This window comes from Tamandua tetradactyla, chromosome 1, assembly GCF_023851605.1.
Source record: "Tamandua tetradactyla isolate mTamTet1 chromosome 1, mTamTet1.pri, whole genome shotgun sequence".
NCBI lineage: Eukaryota > Metazoa > Chordata > Mammalia > Pilosa > Myrmecophagidae > Tamandua > Tamandua tetradactyla.
The window spans coordinates 180,945,525-180,958,350 of NC_135327.1; the positions used below are offsets into that span (position 1 = coordinate 180,945,525).

The 12,826-nt window shown below is 38.2% G+C and overlaps 1 protein-coding gene across 1 annotated transcript in view; it reads left to right on the top strand.

The window, feature by feature from the left end:
* The window catches only part of AKR1D1 (aldo-keto reductase family 1 member D1), a 118,978-nt gene that overhangs the window by 11,905 nt on the left and 94,247 nt on the right, over nucleotides 1-12,826 (top strand). The window lies entirely within an intron of this gene.

Consider the following 12,826-nt stretch of genomic DNA (forward strand, 5'->3'; position numbering starts at 1 on the left):
AATTTTTAAAAGAGAAAAACTGCCAACCAAGAATTCTATATCGAGCAAAACTGTCCTTCAAAAATGTGGGAGAAATTAAAACATTTTTAGACAAAAACATTTTTAGACAAAATATCACTGAGAGAATTTGTGACCAAGAGACCAGCTCTAGTGTTCTGGAAACACTAGAGACTGATACAAAACAACAGAAGAGAGAGGTGTGGAGATGAGAATAGAAAGGAAGACTATGATAAAGGTAAAAAGAAGGAAAATTAGATATGACATAAAATCTAAAAGGCAAAATGGTAGAAGAAAGTACTACCCATGCAGTAATATCACTAAATAGCAATGGATTAAACTCCCCAATCAAAAGACATAGACTGGCAGAATGGAGTAAAAGACAGGACCCATCTTTATGCTGTCTCTAATCAAAGGACATGAGGGCAAGGACACAAACGGACATATGCACACCAATGTTTATAGCAGCATTATTTACAATTACCAAGAGATGGAAATAGCCAAAATGTCCATCAACAGATGGGTGGCTAAACAAACTGTGTTATATACATACGATGGAATATTATGTAGCTGTAAGACAGAATAAAGTCATGAAGTATGTATCAACATGGATGGACCTTAAGGACATTATGCTGAGTGAGTTTAACCAAAAACAAAATGACAAATACTGTATGGGTCTCACTGATATGAGCTGACATTAGTGAATAAACTTGGAATATTTCATTGGTAACAGAGACCATCAGAGATAGAAACAGGGTAAGACATTGGGTAATTGGAGCTGAAGGGATACAGATTGTGCAACAGGACTGAATGTAAAAACTCAGAAATGGACAGCACAATGCTACCTAACTGTAATACAATTATGTTAAAACACTGAATGAAGCAGAATGTGAGAATGATAGAGGGAGGAGGGCTGGGGGCATAAATGAAATCAGAAAGAAAGATAGATGATAAAGATTGAGATGGTATAATCTAGGAATGCCTAAAGTGTATAACAATAGTGACTAAATGTGCAAATTTAAAAAATGTTTTTGCATGAGGAAGAACAAAGGAATGTCATTGCTGCAGGGTGCTGAAAATAGATGGTAATTAATATTTAAAAATTTTAACTTATGTGTGAGACTAAAGCAAAAAATGTTTATTTGGTACAAAATTTACATTTTGACTAGTGCATTTCCTAATATAACTTATGTAGACAGCTTAATTGAACACCATAAGTACATGGAAACTTGAGTAGGACATGAGATTTTGTTGGTTTGTCCAGAGTGATGCCCCAATAAATCCCAGAGTGATTTGATCAGTGAGTGGAAAAGCATTTGCAAAGTCCCCTTCAGGGTATGGTGAGAACGGGGAGAAATTCAACTTCCCCAAGTTGAATTGTTGATATTATCACAAGCAGTGTGGACAACCAAAGCTATAGGCTGAGTCCCCAGTCTTGGGGTTTGTTCATATGAAACTTAACCCCACAAAGGATAGGTCAAGCCTACTTAAAATTAGGCCTGTGAGTCACTCCCAAGAGAGCCTCTTTTGTTGCTCAGATGTGGCCTCTCTCTCCAGCCAACACAACAAGCAAACTCACCACCCTCCCCCTGTTTACGTGGGACACGACTCCCAGGGGTGTGGACCTTCCTGGTGATATGGAACAGAAATCCTAGAATGAGCTGAGACTCAGCATCAAGGGATTGAGAAAAACTCTAGAGTGAGCTGAGACCTGGCATCAGCGGATTGAGAAAGCCTTCTCAGCCAAAAGAGGGAAGAGTGAAATGAGGCAAAGTGTTAATGGCTGAGAGATTCCAAACAGAGTCAAGAGGTTATCTTGGAGGTTATTCTTATACATTAAATAGAAATCACCTTGTTATCCAATGGAAAGGCTGGAGGAAACTACCTTAAATGTAGAGCTGTGTTCCAGTAGCCATGTTTCTTGATGATGATTGTATAATGATGTAGCTTTCACAATTTGACTCTGTGATCATGAAAACCTGTGTCTGATGCTCCTTTTATCTACCTTGTCAACAGATGAGTAGAACATATGGAATAAAAATAAATAATGGGGGAAGAAATGTTAAAATAAATTGAGTTTGAAATATTAGTGATCAATGAGAGGGAGGAGTAAGGATATGTTATGTATAATTTTTTTTCTGTTTTCATTTTATTTTTCTGTTGTCTTTTCATTTCTTTTTCTGAATTGATGCAAATGTTCTAAGAAATGATCATGATGATGAATATGCAATTATGTGATGATATGAATTACTAATTATATATGTAGAATGGAATGATCATATATTAAGAATGTTTGTGTTTCTTTCTTGTAATTTTTTAATTAATAAAAAAATTTTTTAAAAAGACAAATGCTATCATACCTTGTTGCAGTCTTTCAGCAACCCCGCAAAATAAAAAACACGTACGCAGACACTTCCTGTGGAATGAGTCACACAAACACAGAAGACAGACAAGATGACTGCAGCCCTGAAGAGCTCTAGCTGCTTTTTTTTATATCATTTCTCATAGCTCTTTTGCTGACCAAGCCTGTTTTTTCAGTATATTACTCCCTTGTTCTCTTGTTCCTTTCAATCTAGCCTCCTGGATATCTGGGTAGCAAAAAGGGAACATTCCATACTTCGTGTGCGAGAGTAGAAACCAAACAAGTCTGTTTGCAGACCATGTTCTTCCCCTTCGTCCCCAGATAAGGCTGACCTCCTCAAGGCCACTTTGAAGCCAGTCACTCCCAATAAATTCCGCAGGTTTTCTGTTAACCCTTTGGCTCCTACAATACCTCACTCATATGGACTAACTATAAAATAAAAACTCAGTGAATTGAAGTCGAGAGTATTGGGTATCAGGCTGGGGCTTACTGTAAAAGTTCCTAGCTTGTAAGCTCTTACAGCAATTACATATATTCAGGAAATGTAACCATTAATTATAAATTCTCAGATACTGGGCTGTTTGTATATAACATGTTAGTTCCCAGAAACTTCGGGTGTATATGTGACACCTGAGACTCAGAGCATTATATAGATATCCCTTTTTAGTTTATGGTGTATTAGAGTGGCTGGAGGGAAATACCTGAAATCGTTGAACTGTGTTCCAGTAGCCTAGATTCTTCAAGATGATTGCATAAAGATATAACATTTATAATGTGACTGTGTGATTGTGAAAGCCTTGCATCTGATGCCCCTTTTATCTAGGGTATGGACAGATGAGTAAAACATATGGATAAATAAATAAATAACAGGGCAGACAAAGGCTAAAATAAACTGGGTAGATGGAAACACTAGTGGTCAATGAAAAGGAGCGATAAGGTGTATGATATGTAAGAGTTTTTTTTCTTTTTTCTCTTTAGTTCTTTTTCTGGAGTGATGCAAATGTTCTGAAAAACTAGTATGGTGATTAATACAAAACTATGTGATGATATTGTGAGGCATCAATTGTATATACTATATAGCATGCATATGTGTGAAGATTTTACAATAAAAAATTTAAAAATAAAATAAAAAATTATAAAAAGGCATACTTAACACTTTAGAATGGATAAATTATAGCTCAATAAGGCTGTTATTAGAAAAAAAAAAAAGTATATACAAGGTCCCCTTGGGGGAATGGTGAGAAAGAGGTAAAATTCAACTTCCCCAAGGGCGAATTCTTGATATTCTCACAAACAGTGGGGACAACCAAAGCAATAGGCTGAGCCCCCAATCTTGGGATTTGTTCATATGAAACTTTACCCCACAGGGGTAGGTCAAGCCTACTTAAAATTAAGCCTAAGAGTCACCCCCAAGAGAACCTCTTTTGTTGCTCAGATGTGGCCTCTGAGCAACACAACAGGCAAATTCACTGACCTCCCCCTCTCTACGTGGGACATGACTCCCAGGGGAGTGTATCTTCCTGGCAATTTGGGACAGAAATCCTAGAATGAGCTGGGACTCAGCACTAAGGGATTGAGAAAGCCTTCTTGACTGAAAAGGGGAAGAGAAAAATGAGACAAAATAAACTGTCAATGGCTGAGAAATTCCAAACAGAGTCAAGAGGTTATCCTGGAGGTTATTCTTATGCATTAGATAGATGTCACCTTTTTAGTTAAGACATAACAGAGAGGCTGGAGGGAACTGCCTGCAAATGTAGAGCTGTGTTCCAGTAGCCATGTTTCTGGAAGATGATTGTATAATGATATAGCTTTCACAATGTGACAGTGTGATTGTGAAAAACTTGTGTCTGATGCTTCTTTTATCTACCTTATGGACAGATGAGCAAAACATATGGATTAAAACTAAGTAAATAATAGGGGAACAAATGTTAAAATAAATTTAGTAGATTGAAATGCTAGTGATTAATGAAAGGGAGGGATAAAGGGTATGGTATGTATGAATTTTTTTTCTGTTTTCTTTTTATTTCTTTTTCTGAATTGATGCAAATGTTCTAAGAAATGATCATGATGATGAATATACAACTATCTGATAAAAAAGAATGTTCATATTGTATGTTGATTGGTTTTATTAATAAAAAATAAATAACAGGGAGCATTTTGGACAGAGGTACTTTTGGGAAAGACAGAGTCCATCAGCCAGCAACCTTTGGAGATGGAGAAGGTGAATGCCCCTGGGGGAGCTTCATGAATCAAGAGGTGTGCTGGTTTGAAAGGAAGTATGCCCCCTAAGAAAAGCCATGTTTTAATATAAATCCCATTTCATAAAGGTAGAATACTCCCTATTCAATACTGTATATTTGAAACTGTAATAAGATCATCTCTCTGGTTGATGTGATTTAGTTAAAAATGGTTGTTAAACTGGATTAGGGGATGACATGTCTCCACCCATTTGAGTGGGTCTTGATTAGTTTCTGAAGTCCTATAAAAGAGGAAACATTTTGGAGAATGAGAGATTCAGAGAGAGCAGATAATGCTGCAGCACCACAAAGCAGAGAGTCCATGAGCCAGTGACCTTTGGAGATGAAGAAGGAAGACACCTCCCGGGGAGCTTCATGAAATAGGAAGCCAGGAGAGAAAGCTAGCAGATGATGCCATATTCACCATGTGCCTTCCAGCTGAGAGAGAAACCCTGACTGTGTTTGCCATGTGCCGTCTCACTTGAGAGAGAGACCCTGAACTTCATCGGCCTTCTTGAACCAAGGTATCTTTTCCCTGGATGCCTTTGATTGGACATTTCTATAGACTTGTTTTAATTGGGACATTTTCTCGGCCTTAGAACTGTAAACTAGCAACTCATTAAATTCCCCTTTTTAAAAGCTATTCTATTTCCGGTATATTGCATTCCAGCAGCTAGCAAACCAGAATTTTGCATTTCCAGCAGAATTAGCAAACTAAAACAGTACACGTCCTTGTGGTATGAAGTGGTTTTCCTAGGGTCTTTTGAGATTATTTTAACATTCTTGGAGTAGAAATTCTAGTTTATGGGCACTTATATCATAGTTTTCTATGCCTTGTATTATAGTTTTCTTGTTTTTCTCTTAGGTCCTCCTTGATTTCCAACATCTGTCTCCTTTACCACATACTTTTCATAGACTACCCTTTCAGTTTTCAAAGGCTTTTCCTATTTTTATAGTATAGCATTTAATATGAGCAAGTGAAACTAGAAATTTGCATTCCCTACCCCCCTACACTCATCCCTTGATATTGGAATACAAACATTTCTCTGTCAAACATTGCCGTGTCTGACAAAGTCTCCCTGATTATGCTCCATGTGGTAGGCAACCTCTGACATAGTCTCCCTGGATGCTGACCCCTGGTATTCACACCCTTGTTTAGTTCCCTCCCTCCCTTTGAGTGTGGGCTGGACCTGTGGACTTGCTTCAAAAAAATAGAATATGGCAAAAGTGATGTCACTTCTGCAACCAGATTACAAGAAGATTCTGGTTTCCATCTTGCTCATTCTCTCTTCCTGTCTCTTTTGATTGCACTCAGGGAAGCCAGCTGCCGTGTTGTGAGCTTCCTCATGGAAAGGACAGCATAGCAAGGAACTAAGGGAGGCCTCTAGACAATAGCAAGTGAGAAAATGAGCCCCTCAGTCCAGCAATCCATGAACAACTGAATCCTGTAAATAACTATGTGAGTGAACATAGAAGTTGATCCTCCTCTAGCTGACCCTTGAAATGACTGCAACCTCTGCCATCAGCTTTATTGCCCCCTTACGAGAGACCCTTACAAGAGACCTAACGGTTAAGTCACACTCAGATTCCCGACTCACAGAAACTGTGAAGTAATAAATATATGTTGCTTTAAGACACTACACTTTTGTGAAATAATTAATATGACAGTTGGCACCTGTTCTAGTTTGCTAGCTGCTAGAATGCAGTATACCAGAAATGAATGGCTTTTTAAAAAGGGGAATTTAATAAGTTGCAAGTTTAAAGATTTAGTCTGTGGAAATGTCCCAATTAAGCAAGTCTATAGAAATGTCCTATCTAAGGCATCCAGGGAAGGATAACTTGGTTCCAGAAGGTCTATGAAGTTCAGGGTTTCTCTCTCAAGTGGAAAGGCAAGTGGTGAATGTGGCGACATCTGCTGGCTTCCTCTCCAGACCTCTTGCTCCATGAAGCTCTCCTGGGAGCATTCTCTTTCCTCCTCTCCAAATGTCACTGGCTACTGGACTCTGCAAAACATATTTAACACATTCTTGTTGATGGCTGCATGACAAATGTGAGGCACTTTTTATTCCCTTATTGATAACTCTTTATTCTGCTTTCAGATTTTATTTATAGAAGCATATTTTACATGATATGGGAATAAGTTGCTCTTCTTTTCTGAATTTTCCTATTTCCTATTTCACAAATTTTTCTATTTGTGACCTTCTCCCAGTAAAGAGATATTAGGCTCACACTGATGGATTTAACTGTCTTAAGGTTGCCTGGTGCTCAGGAAGTGGGACAAAAGGGAGCAGGGAACTGTAGTTGCTGTGCAAAAGCCAGGAGATGGGAGAGAGATGCCTCAAAGATATACTTTGCCAGAAAATAGTTTTGTCTCAAACCAGTTTAGAACCCTTGCATTAGGACATTGCTCCCACTGTGTCAACGAGAAAGGTTGGCGGAGGCCAGAGATGACTTAAAGGAGGATAGAAGATGTATCAGAAACCTACACATTGAAAGGAAAGGAACTAAAGTTTCTGTCAACGTTTTGGTTGTTTATATAACTCTGCCACCGTGTGGCTATAGAAGAACTGTGCTGCTAGCAACCCCCAAGTGATTGAAAGAGCTGAACAAGTCAATAAAATCAATTCTTCACATTCACATTTTATCTTAAGTTTTGCACCCCCCACCATGTGAAAGTATAGAACATCTCCTTAAACCAAAAGAGTATCCTTGTGCTGTTTTCCAGTCACTAACACCCCAGAGTTAACAGCTTTTCCAACTCCCTAGGTTAGATTTATCGGTTCTTGAGCATGATAAAAACGAAGTCATTCAGTATGTTCACAATGGCTGTGAAATTCATACATGCTGTTGCATGTATCTGTATTTGGTCCTTTTTTAAATTATTACTGAGCAATATTCTATTGTGTGTAGATGTCACTATTGGTTCATCCATTCACTCACGGCTGGAATTGTGGGTTGTTTCCTGTTTTTGGCTATTCTGAACTAGGCTTCTACAAACATTCATGGATAAGCTTTTTGTGGAAACATGTATACATTTCTCTTGTTATCGACCTAAGTATGAAATTACTGTGCATGTTCAACTTTATTCAAAACTTTCAGTTTTTCAAAATGGTTGAACTATTTTATATTCTTGTTAGCAATATGTGTTTCAATTGTTTCATATCTTCACCAACACTTACTATTGAAAGTGTTTTTCATTGTATACATTCTGTTGATGTGTGCTAATATATCATTGTAGCCTTAATTTATATTTCCCTGGTGATTAATGAGGTTGCACACATTTTATTATGTTTATTGACCATTTGGATATTTCTTTATGCAGTAACTTCAAATCTTTTGCCCATTTTTAATTGGGCTGTTCATTACTGATTATTCAGAGTTCTTCATTCTACACTTGAGTCTTTTGCCAAATAAATATAGGTGTTTTTACATGTATTTCTAATATTTTCTTCATTTAGGGTTAGTGCATTTTGTGTCCTAAGAAATCTTTTCCTACCCCTAGGTAATGAAGACAGATGTCTTCTGTTTCTTCTAAGAGTTTCATGAGTTTTTCACATATAGGTCTGTGATCCATCACAAATTAAATTTTCTGTATGATGTAAGGTAGAGATAAAGAATGATTTTTTTTTCATACTGATACACAATTAACCCTGTACTGAAAAGCCCCTCCTTTCCTTATTAAATTACATTGGTGTCTTTATTGAAAATCAAGACTATAAATTTTCATGTATGAGTTTGTCAACTCTCTATTCTGTTCCATTGTTTTTATGTTTTAATTACTATAGCATAATAGTATGTCTTAAAATATGGTAGTGTAAGGTCCTCTAACTTTATTCTTCTTCAAGATAAGTTATTCTGTCTTGTGTATTTCCATATAAATTTTATAACCATCTCATCCATATCTTTAAAAATCCTGCTAAGATTTGATTAAATCTCTAAATCAGTTTTGGGAAAATTGTCATCTTAATGATATTGAGTCTTCCAATTCATATAGATAAAATACAGCTTCATTTATTTAGGTCTCCTTTCATTTCTCTCAGGAGAGTTTTATAGTTTTTTAGTATAGAAGTCTTGAACATCTTTACTTAAATTTATCCCAGGTACATTATATTTTTAAATGCTATTGTAACTGGTATTGTTTTTTCTCAATTTTCCTTTCCAGCTGCTTGTTAGTATCAATGGAAATATAATTATTTCCTGCATTGACCTTGTCTTACACAACCCTAAATTCTTGTCAGTTCTGGTAATGTCTTTGTTGATTCCTCTCCAGCTTTTGTATATGTATTGGTTTGTTAGTGCTGCCAGAAATGCAATATACCAGAAATGGGTTGACTTTTATAAAGGGAATTTATTAAGTTACAAGTTTACAGTTCTAAGGTTATAAAAATGTCAAAACTAAGGCATCCAGATAAAGATACCTTGCCTCAAGAAAGGCCAATGGGTCCAGAACAGCTAGGAAGGCATGTGGCTGGCTACTCATTTGGCTTCTGATTTCAAGAGCTTCCCCAGGGGCATTTTCTTTCTACATTTCCAAAGATATCTGTTAGCATCAGTCCTGAGGCTCCGACTAAAATGATTCCCTCTTAAAGGACTCTAGTAAGTGACCCACCTCGAATGAGTGGAGACACATCTCCATGGAAACGACCTAATCAAAATGTCACATCCATAATTGGGTGGGTCACATCTCCATGGAAACAATTTAATAAAAAAGATCCCACCTGTCATGGCCAGGTTGATGTGTCAACTTGGTCAGGTGGTGGTGCCTGTTTGTCTGGTTGGGCAACTGCTGGCCTGTCTGTTGCTATGAGGACATTTCATAGAATTAAATCATGATCACATTGGCTATACCCACAGCTGAATGCATTTGTAATCAGCCAAGGAGAGTGTCTTCTTCAATGAGTGATGCTTAATTTAATCACTGGAAGGCTTTTAAGGACGATTCAGAAGAAGTAGTCTCTCTTCCTGCTTCAGCTGGTGAGCCTCCCCTGTGGAGTTCATCCAGACCCTTCATTGGAGTCATCAGCTTCACAGCCTGCCCTGTGGATTTTGGACTCTACATTCCCACGGTTACATGAGACACTTTTATAAATTTTATATCTATGGATCTTTCCTACTGATTCTGTTTCTCTAGAAAACCCTAGCTAATACACTACCCTACAATATTGATTGAGGATTAAAGAACTTGGCTTTTCGGGGGTACCCAACAACTTCAAATTGGCATATTCCACCCTCTGGACCCCAAGAAAAAAATACATTGCTTCCATATACAAAATACATTCATTTCCCTTACAATATTACAAAACCTTAAACCATTTCAGCAACAATACAAATACAATACAAAGTTAAAACCAGTATGAAATCTCATCTAAGTCAGGTACAGGCCTGGTCTATCCTGAGGCAAAATTTATCCTCTGGCTGTTAACCTGTGAAACTCAGAACAAGTTATCTGCTGCCAATGCAAAAGGAGGGACAGTCATAGGATACATATTCCCACTTCCACAGGGTGATATTGGAAGGAAAACAAGGCGCAAAGCTCCCAAACAGTTCCTAAAGCCAGAAAGACAAACTACATTAGATTTTAAAGTCTGAGAGTCATTTATTCTCAGGGCTTTAGAAAACAGCAATCCCATACTTTCCAGGGGCTCACTCAGCAACACTGTTCTCTACAAATGCTGGGGTGAGGGTTGCAACCTTGGAGGAAATTGGGAAGACCACCTTTTTCTTGGCTTCACCCTCTCTAAGCATTGGGGCAGCACCCGGGCTTTCTGCCATCTCTGGGGCACACGCTCAACCCCCTCAGAACAGTGGTATGGCAGCAAGGTTCTCCCCAGTCCTCAAGGAATGTGTTCACCCTCTTTGAGGTCTGGGGCACAAAAAACTCTGCTTGAACATGGAGGGAGAAGGCCCACCCTCTGCCTTTGGGGCAAACTCACCATCTCCAAGTACACGAGTGAGTCCACTCTCCTGGCCCGACGTTTCAGACCTTAGCTTCCATGGTTCTGTCTTTGAAGTTATATTTCCTTCAATTTGCCCCTTTCCTGTCCCTTTTAGTCCTAACTGGCAATATTTCTGTTTATATAGATCCCACAACATTTTTATTGGTTTCCACATATCCTCTCTGGATAACCCCATCTCTAATCTTGGCTTGTCCTGTAATGGCTGACTGGTTCTATATTTGGTTAAATCCTCCATGGGGTACTATCGTCTGAAGTCTCACTTTCTGGAAGCCAAGAATTTTCCAGACCATCAATTTCTGCTTCCTTTATACCCAAGAGTTCAGCTCTCAGCTTATTTCTCTACTGTCACATTTTACTATAAGCTGCCAGGAGAAGCCAGGCTGCATTTTCTACATTCAGTTTGGAAATCCTTTCTGCTAAACATCCAAATTCAAGGTTTTTAAAATCTACCTTCCATCCAAAACCAGTAGTCAATTTTGCTAAATTTTCTGCTACTTTAAAACAGAGATCACCCCCTTCCTTCCAGTTTGCAATAACATGTGCATCATTTCCATCTAAGGCCTTATTAGTAGTATCTTTAGAATCTATATTTGTACCAACAGTCTCTTCAAGGCACTCTAGACCTTCTCTATCATGCTCCCCACAACTCTTCCAGAATCTTCCTTTTATCCACTTAAAAAGTCATTCCAAAATGTTTGGTATTTACAAATCATAGTACCCCACTTCTCTGGTACCAAAATCTGGTTTGGTATTGTAATGCTGCCAGAAATGTAATATACAAGATATGGATTGGCTTTTATCAAGGGAATTTATTGTTCCAAATTTACAGTTCTAAGTCCATAAAAATGTCCAAACTAAGACATCTAGGGAAAGATACATTGACTCAAGAAAGACAGATGGCTCTCTCTCTAAGCCGACGTTACAACTGAACTCATTGCCCTCCTCCTGTATGTAGGACATGACTCCCAGGGGTGTAAATCTCCCTGGTAATGTGGGAAAGAAATCCTGGGATGAGACAGGACCCAGCATCAAGGGATTGAGAAAAACTTCTTGCTCAAAAGAGGGAAGAGAGAAATGAGATAAAATAAAGTGTCAGTCACTGAGAGATTTCAAACAGAGTCAAGAGGTTATCCTGACGTATTAATATAGATATTCCCTTTTTAGTTCATGATGTGTTGGAATGGCTGGAGGGAAGTACCTGAAATGGTAGCACTGTGTTCCAGCAGCCTTGTTTCTTAAAGGTGTTTGTATAATGATATAGCTCTTACATGTGACTGTGTGATTGTGAAAACCTTGTGTCTGATGCTCCTTTTAAGTGGGGTATGGACAGATGAGTAAAAAATACAGATAAAAAATAAATAATAAGGGGAACAAAGGTTAAAATAAATTGGGTGGACGGAAATACTAGTGGTCAATGGGGGGGGAAGGGATATGGTATGTGTGAGTTTTTAATTTTCTATTTTTATTTCTTTTTCTCCAGTGATGCAAATGTTCAAAAAGTGATCATGGTGATGAATACACAACTATGTGATGATAATGTGAGCCACTGATTGTTCACCATGTATGGAATGTTTGTATGTTAAGAACTTTATCAATAAAAATATGTAAAAAGAAAAGAAAGGGGGATGAGTCTGGAACAACTCTGTCACCTGGGAAAGCACGTGGCTCGCATCTGCTGCCCCTCTGGTTTCTGGTTTCAACAGCTTCCCCTGTGGCGTTTTCTTTCTGTGTCTCCAAAGGTCTCTTAGGTTCAGCTCTGAGGTTCTTTCCAAAATGATTCCCTCTTAAAGGACTCAAATAAGTGACCCACCTTGAATGGGTGGAGACACATCTCCCTGGAAATCACCTAATCAAAGGTCCCATCCAGGGGTGCAAGGGTAGTTCAGTGGTACAATTCTTGCCTGCCATACAGAAAACCCAGGTTTGATTCCCAGCCCATGCACTACCACCTCCCCCCTAAAAAATCAACAAATGATGCTACAATAATGGGATACTTACATGGAAAAAGCATGAAATGTGACCCCTACAATATAGCATACCAAAAAAAAAAAAAGTCTATCCATAATTGGGTGGGTCACGGCTCTATGGAAACAACTTAATCAAAAAGATCCCACCCTACAATATTGAATGAGGATTAAAGAACATGGCTTTTGGGGGGTACCCAACAGTTTCAAACCGGCAAAATACGCAGTCACATCATTTACTAATACAACAAGTTCACTTCTCTCTTTAATTTTTTTAAAGTTTTATTCCTTATTGTACTGTCCAGTGCA